Source organism: Pleurodeles waltl, chromosome 4_1 (assembly GCF_031143425.1).
Source record: "Pleurodeles waltl isolate 20211129_DDA chromosome 4_1, aPleWal1.hap1.20221129, whole genome shotgun sequence".
Taxonomy (NCBI): domain Eukaryota; kingdom Metazoa; phylum Chordata; class Amphibia; order Caudata; family Salamandridae; genus Pleurodeles; species Pleurodeles waltl.
In genome coordinates this window covers 175,010,357-175,029,375 of record NC_090442.1, presented here as the reverse complement: position 1 = coordinate 175,029,375, position 19,019 = coordinate 175,010,357, and positions in this window count along the sequence as shown.

Below are 19,019 nucleotides of genomic sequence, written 5' to 3'. Positions count from 1 at the left end.
TTGCATCCTGAGACTCCTCTGCATGCTGCGCCTCCTTCTGGGACTTCTCTGGGGCTTCTCTTTTAACTGCTGTTTTATCCTGTTGTGAGGATGGAATGAGCTGGAAAGAAAAAAGGAGTGCCTAATGTTTCCTTAAACGTCATTACATTTCTTAATCAGGAATACTTTCATTAAATTCATAACCATTGTTATCATGAACATATTGATGAGAGGTCAGCGGGATCCCAAATTACTTATTAACACAGTGGGATACCAAAAAATGTTACTAAAGTTAAGCATTGTATTCTTCAGATAGCACATTCCTAGAGACTCCAAGAGTGAGAGGAAAGTCGATGAATTACATGGGTGTTAATTCATAGCAGAAATCATTCAAACACAGGGACATATTTATTAAAAGCTTCTGTCTGCCTTGCGACACGCAATGGGGTGCGAGAGCAACTGAACTCTTAAGTTAAACTTATCAAGCCAGCAAGGCCAACTTGGTGGCATTTCCTGGCTTCATAAATCCAGAATAACGCAACACAGAGCAAATCGCTGTGTTGCGTTAATCTGCCCTGGGAAGGCGTTCCATGAGCAGAGTGTTGGTGTTCCTACACATACACCCATGGATTTTGATGCATTACCAGATTTACCATTAGTGGTAGATTTGGGAATGTATCAAAATGCTGTGCCTCTCCAGGTGAGGTGTAACAAGGACAAATACCTTTATTTGTCCTTGTTACTTCCTCTTTCTATGTGTGCTGTATTATGCCGCACACATAGAAGGAGGAATATGCCTCTCAGGATTCTTTTTGTGTAGGAAGGTGCCCATTTCTGCACAAACAAAATCCTGCTCACAATGCACAACTGCACAACCATGGTGAAAGGGTATCTGCGTTGCCGTTAGACAACGCATTGCACGCCAGTGCAGGGAAAAGACAGGAATGTGCCATACAATGTTATTCACAGAGCATTCTTGACCTTTCCCTATCATGCAGCGTATCAAGGTGACTCACTGCGTGGTTTACCCACAATCTGGAAAAATGATTGTAGGAAAGTACCATCTTGCCTGGCATGTTACCCCCATTTTTCACTGTATATATGTTGTTTTAGTTGTATGTGTCACTGGGACCCTGCCAGCCAGGGCCCCAGTGCTCATAAGTGTGCCCTGAATGTGTTACCTGTGTTATGACTAACTGTCTCACTGAGGCTCTGCTATCCAGAACCTCAGTGGTTATGCTCTCTCATTTCTTTCCAAATTGTCACTAACAGGCTAGTGACCATTTTCACCAATTTACATTGGCATACTGGAACACCCTTATAATTCCCTAGTATATGGTACTGAGCTACCCAGGGTATTGGGGTTCCAGGAGATCCCTATGGGCTGCAGCATTTCTTTTGCCACCCATAGGGAGCTCTGACAATTCTTACACAGGCCTGCCACTGCAGCCTGAGTGAAATAACGTCCACGTTATTTCACAGCCATTTACCACTGCACTTAAGTAACTTATAAGTCACCTATATGTCTAACCTTTACCTGGTAAAGGTTAGGTGCCAAGTTACTTAGTGTGAGGGCACCCTGGCACTAGCCAAGGTGCCCCCACATGGTTCAGGGCAAATTCCCCGGACTTTGTGAGTGCGGGGACACCATTACACGCGTGCACTACACATAGGTCACTACCTATGTGTAGCTTCACAATGGTAACTCTGAATATGGCCATGTAACATGTCTATGATCATGGAATTGCCCCCTCTATGCCATCATGGCATAGTTGGCACAATCCCATGATCCCAGTGGTCTGTAGCACAGACCCTGGTACTGCCAAACTGCCTTTTCAGGGGTTTTCACTGCAGCTGCTGCTGCTGCAAACCCCTCAGACAGGTTTCTGCCCTCCTGGGGTCCAGCCAGGCTTGGCCCAGGAAGGCAGAACAAAGGACTTCCTCAGAGAGAGGGTATTACATCCTCTCCCTTTGGAAAAAGGTGTTAAGGCAGGGGAGGAGTAGCCTCCCCCAGCCTCTGGAAATGCTTTCATGGGCGCAGATGGTGCCCTTTTCTGCATAAGCCAGTCTACACCGGTTCAGGGACCCCTCAGCCCTGCTCTGGCGCCAAACTGGACAAAGGAAAGGGGAGTGACCACTCCCCTGACCTGCACCTCCCCTGGGAGGTGCCCAGAGCTCCTCCAGTGTGCTCCAGACCTCTGCCATCTTGGAAACAGAGGTGCTGCTGGCACACTGGACTGCTCTGAGTGGCCAGGGCCAGCAGGTGACATCAGAGACTCCTTCTGATAGGCTCTTTCAGGTGTTGCTAGCCTATCCTCTCTCCTAAGTAGCCAAACCCTCTTTTCTGGCTATTTAGGGTCTCTGATTTGGGGATTTCCTTAGATAACGAATGCAAGAGCTCATCAGAGTTCCTCTGCATCTCTCTCTTCACCTTCTGCCAAGGAATCGACTGCTGACCGCGCTGGAAGCCTGCAAAACTGCAACAAAGTAGCAAAGACGACTACTGCAACTCTGTAACGCTGGTCCTGCCGCCTTCTCGACTGTTTTCCTGGTGGTGCATGCTGTGGGGGTAGTCTGCCTCCTCTCTGCACTAGAAGCTCCGAAGAAATCTCCCGTGGGTCGATAGAATCGTCCCCCTGCAACCGCAGGCACCAAAGAACTGCATTACCGGTCCCCTGGGTCTCCTCTCAGCACGACGAGCGAGGTCCCTTGAATCCAGCAACTCTGTCCAAGTGACTCCCACAGTCCAGTGACTCTTCAGTCCAAGTTTGGTGGAGGTAAGTCCTTGCCTCCCCACGCCAGACTGCATTGCTGGGAACCACGTCTTTTGCAGCTACTCTGGCTCCTGTGCACTTTTCCAGGATTTCCTTTGTGCACAGCCAAGCCTGGGTCCACGGCACTCTAACCTGCATTGCACGACCTCCTGAGTTGTCCTCCGGCGGCGTGGGACTCTCTTGTGCAACTTCGGGTGAGCACCATTTCACTCCACTTTGTAGTGCCTGTTCCATCACTTCTGTGGGTGCTGCCTGCTCCTGAGAGGGCTCCTTGTCTTGCTGGGTGCCCCCTCTGTCCCCACACGCAATTGGCGACATCCTGGTCCCTCCTGGGCCACAGCAGCATCCAAAAACCCTAACCGCACGATTTGCAGCTAGCAAGGCTTGTTTGAGGTTTTTCTTCAGGAAAACACTTCTGCACGACCCTTCACGACGTGGGACATCCATCCTCCAAAGGGAAAGTTTCTAGCCCTTGTCGTTCCTGCAGAATCCTCAGCTTCTACTGCCTAGTAGCAGCTTCTTTGAACCCACAGCTGGCATTTCCTGGGCATCTGCCCACTCTCGACTTGATCGTGACTGTTGGACTTGGTCCCCTTGTTCCACAGGTACTCTAGTCTGGAAATCCATCGTTGTTGCATTGCTGGTGTTGGTCTTTCCTGCAGAATTCCCCTATCATGACTTCTGTGCTCTTTGGGGAACTTCAGTGCACTTTGCACTCACTTTTCAGGGTCTTGGGGTGGGCTATTTTTCTAACCCTCACTGTTTTCTTACAGTCCCAGCGACCCTCTACGAGGTCACATAGGTTTGGGGTCCATTCGTGGTTCGCATTCCACTTTTGGAGTATATGGTTTGTGTTGCCCCTCTTCCTATGTGTCCCCATTGCATACTATTGTAACTATACATTGTTTCCACTGTTTTCTAATACTATACTGCATATTTTTGGTCTTGTGTACATATATCTTGTGTATATTTGCTATCCTCATACTGAGGGTACTCACTCAGATACTTTGGCATATTGTCATAAAAATAAAGTACCTTTATTTTTAGTATATCTGTGTATTATGTTTTCTTATGATATTGTGCAAGTGACACTAGTGGTACTGTAGGAGCTTCACTCGTCTCCTAGTTCAGCCTAAGCTGCTCTGCTAAGCTACCATTATCTATCAGCCTAAGCTGCTAGACACCCTATACACTAATAAGGGATACCTGGGCCTGGTGCAAGGTGTAAGTACCCCTTGGTACTCACTGCAAGCCAGTCCAGCCTCATACAATGATGGCCTCATTTAGAGTTTGGAATTCATTCCTCCACCATGACCAGACATATCTGTAAGCAAGGCTGACGGTAAATCGCCTACCATATTTAGAGTATTAACTGATGGACGACTATCCACCATGATAGAGGAAGGATGGTCAGCGGTAATTCAGTCCTCCTTAGGCTTTCCTCTCTAGATTTTCCCCATCCTCCAACAACAGAACAAATCTCCTTGAAGGTTAACCTGGTGGACATTTGTCCACCTTATTTGGAATTGTCTGCCTTCATAGAATGACAAAGGTAATGTCCTTATGGAGGATGACAATGGCAGAAAGGGTTTACAAGATTGCACAAGTATGTAAGAACTTGATGGACACATCCATTTAAAGGCATCTGTTCAAAATCAAAACACATGCGGTGTCCACTACAGAAAAGGGCCCTGAAACAAAAAACAACATTTATCCATCATAACCCACAACACCATTTATGCTCCTCTTTTCTTTACAATATCAACATGGTTGGCGGAACAGCCCTAGATTTTTGGAAAATTAGCTTTGATGGTGAATGAGATAATTAAGGTTCAGTGCCAGCTGCTTGGAACAGAGGGTCTAGGCAACCATGACCCAGAGAAGGAAAATGTGGGCGAGATTGTGGATAAGATTAATGGATTGTACTCTAGAATACTGAGCACAAGAACATCATGACACACTAATATTGTGGGCAAAATATCAAAAGGAAAGTGCCTATGTGTGAGAAGGTAGCCTCTTTCTAGCCTTGTTACCCCCACTTTTGGCCTGTTTGTGAGTGTATGTCAGGGTGTTTGTCACTGTTTTCACTGTCTCACTGGGATCCTGATAGCCAGGCCTCAGTGCTCATAGTGAAAACACTATGTTTTCAGTATGGTTGTTATGTGTCACTGGGATCCTGCTGGTCAGGACCCCAGTGCTCATAGGTTTGTGGCCTATAGGTATGTGTCACTGGGACCCTGTCACACAGGGCCCCAGTGCTCATAGGTGTGCATGTGTATGTTCCCTGTGTGGTGCCTAACTGTCTCACTGAGGCTCTGCTAACCAGAACCTCAGTGGTTATGCTCTCTCATTACTTTCAAATTGTCACTAACAGGCTAGTGACCAATTTTACCAATTTACATTGGCTTACTGGAACACCCTTATAATTCCCTAGTATATGGTACTGAGGTACCCAGGGTATTGGGGTTCCAGGAGATCCCTATGGGCTGCAGCATTTCTTTTGCCACCCATAGGGAGCTCTGACAATTCTTACACAGGCCTGCCACTGCAGCCTGAGTGAAATAATGTCCACGTTATTTCACAGCCATTTTACACTGCACTTAAGTAACTTATAAGTCACCTATATGTCTAACCTTTACCTGGTAAAGGTTAGGTGCAAAGTTACTTAGTGTGAGGGCACCCTGGCACTAGCCAAGGTGCCCCCACATTGTTCAGAGCCAATTCACTGAACTTTGTGAGTGCGGGGACACCATTACACGCGTGCACTACATATAGGTCACTACCTACATGTAGCTTCACAATGGTAACTCCGAATATGGCCATGTAACATGTCTATGATCATGGAATTGCCCCCTCTATGCCATCCTGGCATAGTTGGCACAATCCCATGATCCCAGTGGTCTGTAGCACAGACCCTGGTACTGCCAAACTGCCCTTCCTGGGGTTTCACTGCAGCTGCTGCTGCTGCCAACCCCTCAGACAGGCATCTGCCCTCCTGGGGTCCAGCCAGGCCTGGCCCAGGATGGCAGAACAAAGAACTTCCTCTGAGAGAGGGTGTGACACCCTCTCCCTTTGGAAAATGGTGTGAAGGCAGGGGAGGAGTAGCCTCCCCCAGCCTCTGGAAATGCTTTGTTGGGCACAGATGTGCCCAATTCTGCATAAGCCAGTCTACACCGGTTCAGGGACCCCTTAGCCCCTGCTCTGGCGCGAAACTGGACAAAGGAAAGGGGAGTGACCACTCCCCTGACCTGCACCTCCCCTGGGAGGTGTCCAGAGCTCCTCCAGTGTGCTCCAGACCTCTGCCATCTTGGAAACAACGGTGCTGCTGGCACACTGGACTGCTCTGAGTGGCCAGTGCCACCAGGTGACGTCAGAGACTCCTTGTGATAGGCTCCTTCGGGTGTTAGTAGCCTTTCCTCTCTCCTAGGTAGCCAAACCCTCTTTTCTGGCTATTTAGGGTCTCTGTCTCTGGGGAAACTTTAGATAACGAATGCATGAGCTCAGCCGAGTTCCTCTGCATCTCCCTCTTCACCTTCTGATAAGGAATCGACCGCTGACCGCGCTGGAAGCCTGCAAACCTGCAACATAGTAGCAAAGACGACTACTGCAACTCTGTAACGCTGATCCTGCCGCCTTCTCGACTGTTTTCCTGCTTGTGCATGCTGTGGGGGTAGTCTGCCTCCTCTCTGCACCAGAAGCTCCGAAGAAATCTCCTGTGGGTCGACGGAATCTTCCCCCTGCAACCGCAGGCACCAAAAAGCTGCATTACCGGTCCCTTGGGTCTCCTCTCAGCACGACGAGCGAGGTCCCTCGAATCCAGCGACACCGTCCAAGTGACCCCCACAGTCCAGTGACTCTTCAGCCCAAGTTTGGTGGAGGTAAGTCCTTGCCTCACCTCGCTGGGCTGCATTGCTGGGAACCGCGACTTTGCAAGCTACTCCGGCCCCTGTGCACTTCCGGCGGAAATCCTTCGTGCACAGCCAAGCCTGGGTCCACGGCACTCTAACCTGCATTGCACGACTTTCTAAGTTGGTCTCCGGCGACGTGGGACTCCTTTGTGCAACTTCGGCAAGCACCGTTTCACGCATCCTCGTAGTGCCTGTTTCTGGCACTTTTCCGGGTGCTACCTGCTTCAGTGAGGGCTCTTTGTCTTGCTCGACGTCCCCTCTCTCTGCAGGTCAAATTTGCGACCTCCTGGTCCCTCCTGGGCCCCAGCAGCGTCCAAAAACGCCAAATGCACGATTTGCGTGTAGCAAGGCTTGTTGGCGGCCATCCGGCGGGAAAACACTTCTGCACGACTCTCCAAGGCATGGGGGCTCCATCCTCCAAAGGGGAAGTCTCTAGCCCTTGTCGTTCCTGCAGTATTCACAGTTCTTCAGCCTAGTAAGAGCTTCTTTGCACCAACCGCTGGCATTTCTTGGGCATCTGCCCATCTCCGAGTTGCTTGTGACTTTTGGACTTGGTCCCCTTGTTCCACAGGTACCCTCAGTCAGGAATCCATCATTGTTGCATTGCTGATTTGTGTTTTCCTTGCATTTTCCCTCTAACACAACTATTTTGTCCTTAGGGGAACTTTGGTGCACTTTGCACTCACTTTTCAGGGTCTTGGGGAGGGTTATTTTTCTAACTCTCACTATTTTCTAATAGTCCCAGCGACCCTCTACAAGGTCATATAGGTTTGGGGTCCATTCGTGGTTCGCATTCCACTTTTGGAGTATATGGTTTGTGTTGCCCCTATCCCTATGTTTCCCCATTGCATCCTATTGTAACTATACATTGTTTGCACTGTTTTCTAAGACTATACTGCATATTTTTGCTATTGTGTATATATATCTTGTGTATATTTCCTATCCTCTCACTGAGGGTACACTCTAAGATACTTTGGCATATTGTCATAAAAATAAAGTACCTTTATTTTTAGTATAACTGTGTATTGTGTTTTCTTATGATATTGTGCATATGACACTAAGTGGTACTGTAGTAGCTTCACACGTCTCCTAGTTCAGCCTAAGCTGCTCTGCTAAGCTACCATTATCTATCAGCCTAAGCTGCTAGACACCCTATACACTAATAAGGGATAACTGGGCCTGGCGCAAGGTGCAAGTACCCCTTGGTACTCACTACAAGCCAGTCCAGCCTCCTACATTGGTTGTGCAGTGGTGGGATAAGTGCTTGAGACTACTTACCACTCTTGTCATTGTACTTTTCATAAGAGAAAAATATACAAAACAAGGTCAGTGTATATACACATAGCCAAAAAGTTTTGCATTTCCTCTTTTCACTCTTTTCTAAGTGCTGAAAAGTACTCCTAAACTTTCAAAAAGTTCTTAAAAGTTTAAAAAGTTTTTTTCTGTCTTTCCAAAAAGTTCTGAAAACTTTTTTCTCTTTTTCTATCACTTTAACTCTCTCTAAAAAATGTCGGGCACAGGCCAAAATGTTGAACTGTCCAAACTTGCATATGATCACCTTAGCTGGAAAGGAGCAAGGAGTCTCTGCATAGAGAGAGGTTTGAGTGTAGGGAAGAATCCTTCCTTAGAACTGTTAATTAACATGCTTAGAGTACAGGATAAGGCCATAAGTGCCCAATCTGGTGAAAAAGTAGCTAATGGTTCTCAATCTGATCCAGGGACTCCCCCAGGAAAAGATTCAGGAAAGAAACTTCTCAGCCTGCCCATTACTAGACAGTCTAGCATAGTTGGTACAGAGGTTGAATCACACCATACTGATGGTGTGCTCTCACATTATACTGTTAGCCAAGCTGTTAGGGTGCCCTCTGTAAAGGAGAGGTCTCCTTCTGTTCATTCCCATCATACCTCTGTATCTAGAAATGTCCCTCCCACCCACCCTGATGACAGATTGTTAGAAAGGGAGCTCAATAGATTGAGAGTGGAACAAACCAGACTGAAGCTCAAGAAGCAACAGCTGGATTTGGATAGACAGTCTTTAGAAATAGAGAGGGAAAGACAGAAGTTGGGTTTAGATACCCATGGTGGCAGCAGCAGTATTCCCCATAGTCATCCTGCAAAAGAGCATGATTCCAGGAATCTGCACAAGATAGTTCCCCCTTATAAGGAGGGGGATGACATTAACAAGTGGTTTGCTGCACTTGAGAGGGCCTGTGCTGTACAGGATGTCCCTCAAAAGCAGTGGGCTGCTATCCTATGGCTATCATTTAGTGGAAAAGGTAGGGATAGGCTCCTTACAGTGAAAGAAAATGATGCCAATAATTTCCAAGTTCTTAAGAATGCACTCCTGGATGGTTGTGGCTTAACCACTGAACAGTACAGGATAAAGTTCAGAGAGACCAAAAAGGAGTCTTCACAAGACTGGGTTGATTTCATTGACCATTCAGTGAAGGCCTTGGAGGGGTGGTTACATGGCAGTAAAGTTACTGATTATGAAAGCCTGTATAACACAATCCTGAGAGAGCATATACTTAATAATTATGTGTCTGATTTGTTGCACCAGTACCTGGTAGACTCTGATCTGACCTCTCCCCAAGAATTGGGAAAGAAGGCAGACAAATGGGTCAGAACAAGGGTGAACAGAAAAGTTCATACAGGGGGTGACAAAGATGGCAATAAGAAGAAAGATGGTGAAAAATCTCAAGATAAGCATGGGGATAAGGGTAAAACCAAAGATCCCACTTCAAATCTTAAACACTCTTCAGAGGGTGGGGATAAAACAAATTCTTCCTCTTCTTCCCAACCTGCACACATTAAAAAACCTTGGTGCTTTGTGTGTAAAAACAGAGGCCATAGGCCAGGGGATAAGTCCTGTCCAGGTAAACCCCCTGAGCCTACCACCACTAATACATCAAGCTCTAGTGCCCCTAGCAGTAGTGGTACTAGTGGTGGGACTACTGGCAACAGTCAAGCAAAGGGTGTAGTTGGGTTCACTTATGGGTCCATAGTGGAAACTAATGTAATCAGTCCCAAGACAGTTTCTGTCACACCTAGTGGCACTGGCCTTGCCACACTGGCTGCTTGTCCCCTTACAATGGATAAGTACAGGCAGACAGTTTCAATAAATGGTGTTGAGGCCTTGGCCTACAGGGACACAGGTGCCAGTTTCACTTTGGTGACTGAAAACCTAGTGCACCCTGATCAACACATCATTGGACAACAGTATAAGATTATTGATGTCCATAACTCCACTAAGTTTCTTCCCTTAGCTATAATTCAGTTTAGTTGGGGTGGAGTTACTGGCCCTAAGCAGGTGGTGGTATCACCTAGCTTACCTGTAGACTGTCTCTTAGGTAATGACCTAGAGGCCTCAGGTTGGGCTGATGTAGAGTTTTATGCCCATGCAGCCATGCTGGGCATCCCTGAGGAATTGTTCCCTCTCATTTCAAGTGAAATGAAAAAGCCAAGGAGAGAAGGCCTGAAAACTCAGGATCCCTCTCCATCAACAGGTAAAAAGGGTATCACAGTATCCCCTAACCACCCTACCATTCAGGATACTATTCCTGTGGTGGGAGAAACCTCTCCTGGGGTGGCACCTGTTCCAAGGGAATCATCAGCTGGCAAAGCTGGACTCCCTGAGGTGGAAGTACCTCTCTGTGGGATAACTAACATTGGTGAGAAAAACAGCACCATTTTAGTTAACATGGAGCATCCCTCCAACCCTCCCAGAGAAACTTTAGTGCATCCCTGCCCTAGTGTGGAGCTCATAGGACAGCATCCCTGCCCTACTCCAACTCAAGAGAAACAGCATCCCTGTTCTCTCTTCCAGCCAGATGGACAAAGTTTTTGCCCAGCTATGGCTTTTCTGAGACAGCATCCCTGTCTGGCATTTCCATCACTACAAATAGGTTCAGTGGACAATTCCCACTGCTCTAAACTAAAACTTACTGATAGAAACTCTGAAAATACATCTTCACATTGTTGCTTAGCTAAAAAACTTCAAACAGCGTGGTTTACATCCCCACAGGGAAGTAACCATATAGTGGATGATAAAGGGAGTAACCAGTCTATTGCAGAGCTACTCTCTACTTATCACCACTTAGACAATAAAGTCTCAACTGGCCAAGGTTAGCCTTATTGTCCTTCGTTTGGGGGGGGGTTGTGTGAGAAGGTAGCCTCTTTCTAGCCTTGTTACCCCCACTTTTGGCCTGTTTGTGAGTGTATGTCAGGGTGTTTGTCACTGTTTTCACTGTCTCACTGGGATCCTGATAGCCAGGCCTCAGTGCTCATAGTGAAAACACTATGTTTTCAGTATGGTTGTTATGTGTCACTGGGATCCTGCTGGTCAGGACCCCAGTGCTCATAGGTTTGTGGCCTATAGGTATGTGTCACTGGGACCCTGTCACACAGGGCCCCAGTGCTCATAGGTGTGCATGTGTATGTTCCCTGTGTGGTGCCTAACTGTCTCACTGAGGCTCTGCTAACCAGAACCTCAGTGGTTATGCTCTCTCATTACTTTCAAATTGTCACTAACAGGCTAGTGACCAATTTTACCAATTTACATTGGCTTACTGGAACACCCTTATAATTCCCTAGTATATGGTACTGAGGTACCCAGGGTATTAGGGTTCCAGGAGATCCCTATGGGCTGCAGCATTTCTTTGTCCACCCATAGGGAGCTCTGACAATTCTTACACAGGCCTGCCACTGCAGCCTGAGTGAAATAATGTCCACGTTATTTCACAGCCATTTTACACTGCACTTAAGTAACTTATAAGTCACCTATATGTCTAACCTTTACCTGGTAAAGGTTAGGTGCAAAGTTACTTAGTGTGAGGGCACCCTGGCACTAGCCAAGGTGCCCCCACATTGTTCAGAGCCAATTCACTGAACTTTGTGAGTGCGGGGACACCATTACACGCGTGCACTACATATAGGTCACTACCTATATGTAGCTTCACCATGGTAACTCCGAATATGGCCATGTAACATGTCTATGATCATGGAATTGCCCCCTCTATGCCATCCTGGCATTGTTGGTACAATTCCATGATCCCAGTGGTCTGTAGCACAGACCCTGGTACTGCCAGACTGCCCTTCCTGGGGTTTCACTGCAGCTGCTGCTGCTGCCAACCCCTCAGACAGGCAGCTGCCCTCCTGGGGTCCAGCCAGGCCTGGCCCAGGATGGCAGAACAAAGAACTTCCTCTGAGAGAGGGTGTGACACCCTCTCCCTTTGGAAAATGGTGTGAAGGCAGGGGAGGAGTAGCCTCCCCCAGCCTCTGGAAATGCTTTGTTGGGCACAGATGTGCCCAATTCTGCATAAGCCAGTCTACACCGGTTCAGGGACCCCTTAGCCCCTGCTCTGGCGCGAAACTGGACAAAGGAAAGGGGAGTGACCACTCCCCTGACCTGCACCTCCCCTGGGAGGTGTCCAGAGCTCCTCCAGTGTGCTCCAGACCTCTGCCATCTTGGAAACAGAGGTGCTGCTGGCACACTGGACTGCTCTGAGTGGCCAGTGCCACCAGGTGACGTCAGAGACTCCTTGTGATAGGCTCCTTCGGGTGTTAGTAGCCTTTCCTCTCTCCTAGGTAGCCAAACCCTCTTTTCTGGCTATTTAGGGTCTCTGTCTCTGGGGAAACTTTAGATAACGAATGCATGAGCTCAGCCGAGTTCCTCTGCATCTCCCTCTTCACCTTCTGATAAGGAATCGACCGCTGACCGCGCTGGAAGCCTGCAAACCTGCAACATAGTAGCAAAGACGACTACTGCAACTCTGTAACGCTGATCCTGCCGCCTTCTCGACTGTTTTCCTGCTTGTGCATGCTGTGGGGGTAGTCTGCCTCCTCTCTGCACCAGAAGCTCCGAAGAAATCTCCCGTGGGTCGACGGAATCTTCCCCCTGCAACCGCAGGCACCAAAAAGCTGCATTACCGGTCCCTTGGGTCTCCTCTCAGCACGACGAGCGAGGTCCCTCGAATCCAGCGACACCGTCCAAGTGACCCTCACAGTCCAGTGACTCTTCAGCCCAAGTTTGGTGGAGGTAAGTCCTTGCCTCACCTCGCTGGGCTGCATTGCTGGGAACCGCGACTTTGCAAGCTACTCCGGCCCCTGTGCACTTCCGGCGGAAATCCTTCGTGCACAGCCAAGCCTGGGTCCACGGCACTCTAACCTGCATTGCACGACTTTCTAAGTTGGTCTCCGGCGACGTGGGACTCCTTTGTGCAACTTCGGCGAGCACCGTTTCACGCATCCTCGTAGTGCCTGTTTCTGGCACTTTTCCGGGTGCTACCTGCTTCAGTGAGGACTCTTTGTCTTGCTCGACGTCCCCTCTCTCTGCAGGTCCAATTTGCGACCTCCTGGTCCCTCCTGGGCCCCAGCAGCGTCCAAAAACGCCAAATGCATGATTTGCGTGTAGCAAGGCTTGTTGGCGTCCATCCGGCGGGAAAACACTTCTGCACAACTCTCCAAGGCGTGGGGGCTCCATCCTCCAAAGGGGAAGTCTCTAGCCCTTGTCGTTCCTGCAGTATTCACAGTTCTTCAGCCTAGTAAGAGCTTCTTTGCACCAACCGCTGGCATTTCTTGGGCATCTGCCCATCTCCGAGTTGCTTGTGACTTTTGGACTTGGTCCCCTTTTTCCACAGGTACCCTCAGTCAGGAATCCATCATTGTTGCATTGCTGATTTGTGTTTTCCTTGCATTTTCCCTCTAACACGACTATTTTGTCCTTAGGGGAACTTTGGTGCACTTTGCACTCACTTTTCAGGGTCTTGGGGAGGGTTATTTTTCTAACTCTCACTATTTTCTAATAGTCCCAGCGACCCTCTACAAGGTCACATAGGTTTGGGGTCCATTCGTGGTTCGCATTCCACTTTTGGAGTATATGGTTTGTGTTGCCCCTATCCCTATGTTTCCCCATTGCATCCTATTGTAACTATACATTGTTTGCACTGTTTTCTAAGACTATACTGCATATTTTTGCTATTGTGTATATATATCTTGTGTATATTTCCTATCCTCTCACTGAGGGTACACTCTAAGATACTTTGGCATATTGTCATAAAAATAAAGTACCTTTATTTTTAGTATAACTGTGTATTGTGTTTTCTTATGATATTGTGCATATGACACTAAGTGGTACTGTAGTAGCTTCACACGTCTCCTAGTTCAGCCTAAGCTGCTCTGCTAAGCTACCATTATCTATCAGCCTAAGCTGCTAGACACCCTATACACTAATAAGGGATAACTGGGCCTGGTGCAAGGTGCAAGTACCCCTTGGTACTCACTACAAGCCAGTCCAGCCTCCTACACTATGGGAAAGTATAGATTTACAATTCTTCATCCATATCTATGTATCTTGGTGATATATATTGTGGAGTTAGGTGTGTAAAATCTATTCATACTTAATTTTTGTTATTTTCACCATTGATATTCTCGCTACAAAAATAATGTTTCACAATATTTTACAGTCGATATGCAGGATCCACAGCAGGGAATGTTGTATCCAATACCAGACACACACGGGAGGGTAGCTAGAAGGGAGAGGAAGGGTCCATTCAGTAGCTTACAAGGCACACAAATACGCCATTGGACCTGGTGGAGGGTGCAGGGATGAAAAAGACCCTTGCAAGGTGATAGGCGTGATTACCCCCCCATTGCGCAGTGAATGCCCCCACTGCGCTGGTGTCTGGATCCTTGGTAATGATTTTTGGTCATGTGCGAACAAGGTTCATGCATGCGTGTTATGACCTCGGCCTGTATCACGGACGTGGTCTCCTTCGAATTGGAGAGTCACCTAAAGTGCTAACCTCAAGTGGCGGAAGACTACTGCCTTCAAAGAGAGTGAAGGAGCACGAGTGAGGGGATAGCAGCATACTGTGTTTTTAGTTTTTAGTGATCAGTACAATAAACAGGCCTTTTTACTTAAGTCACAGGAAAGGGGTTCCTCCTAGCCCACTCTGGCGGTGTGCTATTTGAAAAAATGAAATGTTACCAAAGGTTAGCATTGTATTCTTCTAGTCCTAGAGACTCCCAGGGTGAGAGGAAAGTTGTTGAATTGCAAGAGTGTTAATTCAGAGCAGAAAATATTGCTAACAGTTTGCAAGAATGAGGGCCTCATTTAGAATTTGGCAAACATTCCTCCACCATGGTGAGAACGTATCCAGCTAGCTAGCTGTTAATCATCCACAACATCTCCCTTTGTCTGCATCAGACTGTGTTCAGCATTGGAGTGTATGTGTGCCTCTGGGCTGGTATAGTGCATCAGGAAATAACAAGTGGCTTCGTATATGCGTTGGAACACATATCTGCCTCTGATGAGGTATAGTGCATCAGGAAATAGTGTGAGCTGGTACTACATGTTGCATGAGCATATTGTGATGTACGGATGCCCTGCAAGGGTATAATACATTTGAGACTGCGCACATGTGTGAGAAAGTAGCCTCTTTCTAGCCTTGTTACCCCCACTTTTGGGAAGTTTGTGAGTATATGTCAGGGTATTTTCACTGTCTCACTGGGATCCTGCTAGCCAGGGCCCAGTGCTCATAGTGAAAACCCTATGTAGTCAGTATGTTTGTTATGTGTCACTGGGACCCTGCTAGCCAGGACCCCAGTGCTCATATGTTTGTGGCTTATATGTATGTGTTCCCTGTGTGATGCCTAACTGTCTCACTGAGGCTCTGCTAACCAGAACCTCAGTGGTTATGCTCTCTCTGCTTTTCAAATTGTCACTAACAAGCTAGTGACCAATTTCACCAATTCACATTGGCATCCTGGTACACCCATATAATTCCCTAGTATATGGTACTGAGGTACCCAGGGTATTGGGGTTCCAGGAGATCCCTATGGGCTGCAGCATTTCTTTTGCCACCCATAGGGAGATCTGACAATTCTTACACAGGCCTGCCAGTGCAGCCTGAGTGAAATAACATCCACGTTATTTCACAGCCATTTACCACTGCACTTAAGTAACTTATAAGTCACCTATATGTCTAACCTTCACCTGGTGAAGGTTGTGTGCAAAGTTACATAGTGTGTGGGCACCCTGGCAGTAGCCAAGGTGCCCCCACATCGTTCAGGGCAAATTCCCCGGAATTTGTGAGTGCGGGGACACCATTACACGCGTGCACTGTACATAGGTCACTACCTATGTACAGTGTCACAATGGTAACTCCGAACATGGCCATGTAACATGTCTAAGATCATGGAATTGTCAATGGCATTGGGGAGACAATTCCATGATCCCCCGGGTCTCTAGCACAGAACCCGGGTACTGCCAAACTGCCTTTCTGGGGTCTCCACTGCAGCTGCTGCTGCCAACCCCTCAGGCAGGTTTCTGCCCTCCTGGGGTCCAGGCAGCCCTGGCCCAGGAGGGCAGAACAAAGGATTTCCTCTGAGAGAGGGTGTAACACCCTCTCCCTTTGGAAATAGGTGTGAAGGCTGGGGAGGAGTAGCCTCCCCCAGCCTCTGGAAATGCTTTGATGGGCACAGATGCTGCCCATCTTTGCATAAGCCAGTCTACACCGGTTTAGGGATCCCCCAGCCCTGCTCTGGTGCGAAACTGGACAAAGGAAAGGGGAGTGACCACTCCCCTGACCTGCACCTCCCAGGGGAGGTGCCCAGTGCTCCTCCAGTGTGCCCCAGACCTCTGCCATCTTGGAAACAGAGGTGTTGCTGGCACACCAGACTGCTCTGAGTGGCCAGTGCCCTCAGGTGACATCAGAGACTCCTTCTGATAGGCTCTTACCTTTCTTACTAGCCTATCATCCTTCCTAGGTAGCCAAACCTCCTTTTCTGGCTATTTAGGGTCTCTGCTTTGGGGAATTCTTCAGATACCGAATGCAAGAGCTCACCAGAGTTCCTCTGCATCTCCCTCTTCACCTTCTGCCAAAGGATCGACCGCTGACTGCTCAGGACGCCTGCAAAACCGCAACAAAGTAGCAAAGACGACTACTGCAACCTTGTATCGCTTCATCCTGCCGGCTTTCTTGCCTGTTTCCTGGTGGTGCATGCTCTGGGGGTAGCCTGCCTCCTTCTTGCACCAGGAGCTCTGAAGAAATCTGCTGTGGGTCGACGGAATCTTCCCCCTGCAACCGTAGGCAACAAAAGACTGCATCACCGGTCCTCTGGGTCCCCTCTCAGCACGACGAGCATGGTCCCTGGAACTCAGCAACTCTGTCCAAGTGACTCCCAGAGTCCAGTGACTCTTCAGTCCAAGTTTGGTGGAGGTAAGTCCTTGCCTCCCCACGCTAGACTGCATTGCTGGGTACCGCGTGATTTGCTGCTGCTCCGGCGCCTGTGCACTCTTCCAGGATTTCCTTTGTGCACAGCAAAGCCTGGGTCCCTGACACTCTAACCTGCAGTGCACAACCTTCTGAGTTGTCCTCCGGCATCGTGGGACTCCCTTTTGTGTCTTCAGGTGGACTCCGGTTCACTCCTCTTTCAAGTGCCTGTTCCGGTACTTCTGCGGATGGGGCCTGCTTCTGTGAGGGCTCCCTGACTTGCTGGGCGCCCCCTCTGTCTCATCATCCAAGTGGCTACATCCTGGTCCCTCCTGGGCCACAGGAGCATCCAAAAACCCTAACTGCAACCCTTGCAGCTAGCAAGGCTTGTTTGCGGTCTTTCTGCGTGGAAACACCTCTGCAAGCTTCTTCACGACGTGGGACATCCATCCTCCAAAGTGGAAGTTTCTAGCCCTCTTCGTTCTTGCAGCTTCTTTGCACCCTCAGCTGGCATTTCCTGGGCATCTGCCCACTCTCGACATTGTTGCGACTCTTAGACTTGGTCCCCTTGTTCCACAGGTACTCAGGTCTGGAAATCCACTTTGGTTGCTTTGCAGGTGTTGGTCTTCCTTGCAGAAACCCCCTATCACGACTTCTGTGCTCTCTGGGGTTTATAGGTGCACTTTACACCTACTTTTCAGGGTCTTGGGGTGGGCTATTTTTCTAACTTTCACTGTTTTCTTACAGTCCCAGCGACCCTCTACGAGCTCACATAGGTTTGGGGTCCATTCGTGGTTCGCATTCCACTTTTGGAGTATATGGTTTGTGTTGCCCCTATACCTATGTGCTCCTATTGCAATCTACTGTAACTTTACATTGCTTGCATTACTTCCTTTTGCTATTTCTGCATATTTTTGGTATTGTGTACATATATCTTGTGTATATTTGGCATCCTCATACTGAGGGTACTCACTGAGATACTTTTGGCATATTGTCATAAAAATAAGGTACCTTTATTTTTAGTATATCCGTGTATTGTGTTTTCTTATGATATTGTGCATATGACACCAGTGGTATAGTAGGAGCTTTGCATGTCTCCTAGTTCAGCCTAAGCTGCTCTGCTATAGCTACCTTCTATCAGCCTAAGCTGCTTGAAACACCTCTTCTACACTAATAAGGGATAACTGGACCTGGTACAGAGTGTAAGTACCCCTTGGTACCCACTACAAGCCAGGCCAGCCTTTTACACCTGGTTAGCAGTCCTCAGCACACTTTCAAATCATAAGTTGGCATCAGCAAAGGCAAAAAGTCTGGGGTAACCATGCCAAAGAGGCATTTCCTTACACCTTAGTACTGCCATTACTGAGAGCCTTTTGAGGTTTTCCAGGCAGCCCCAGCTGCTGCCACCTCACAGACAGGTTTCTACCCTCCTGTTACTCATGAGGCTCGAGCCCAAGAAGGTGGATAAAAGCATCCTTTGGGAGAGGGGTGTTACATCCTCTCCCTTTGGAAATAGGTGTTACAGGCATGGGAGTGGTGGTCTCCCAGAGACTCTCAAAATGCTATAAAGGGCACAGATGGTGCCCTCCTTGCATAATCCAGTCTACACCGGTTCAGGGACCCCCAGTCCCTGCTCTAGCGTGAAACTGAACAAAGGAAAGGGAAGTTACCACTCCCTTGTCTATCACCACCCCAGGGGTGGTGCTCAGAGCTCCTCCAGAGTGTCCATGGGTTTTGTCATCTTGGATTCCAAGGTGGTGGGACATTCTGGGAGCATCTGAGTGACCAGTGCCAGCAGGTGACGTCAGAGGGTCTCTGTCTTGGGTGGTTCTTCAGATTTGGATTGCAAGACTCCAGCAGTAATCCTCTGCATCCTTTACTTCACCATCTTACCAAAGAAACTGCATCTGGACACTCCAGGAACTCTACAAACTGCAAAAAAGAAACAAAGATGACTTCTGCAACATTGTATCTTCAGCTCCTGCCAGCAACTGCAACTGTTTCCAGGTCGTGCATCCTCCGACGACTGCCTGTCTTCAGCCTGCACAAGAAGAACAAAGGAATCTCTCTTGAAGTGAAGAAGTCACTTCTCTGCTTCAGCAGGCACCCCTCTCCAGCGACGACCGGGGGCTTGGGTCCCCTCT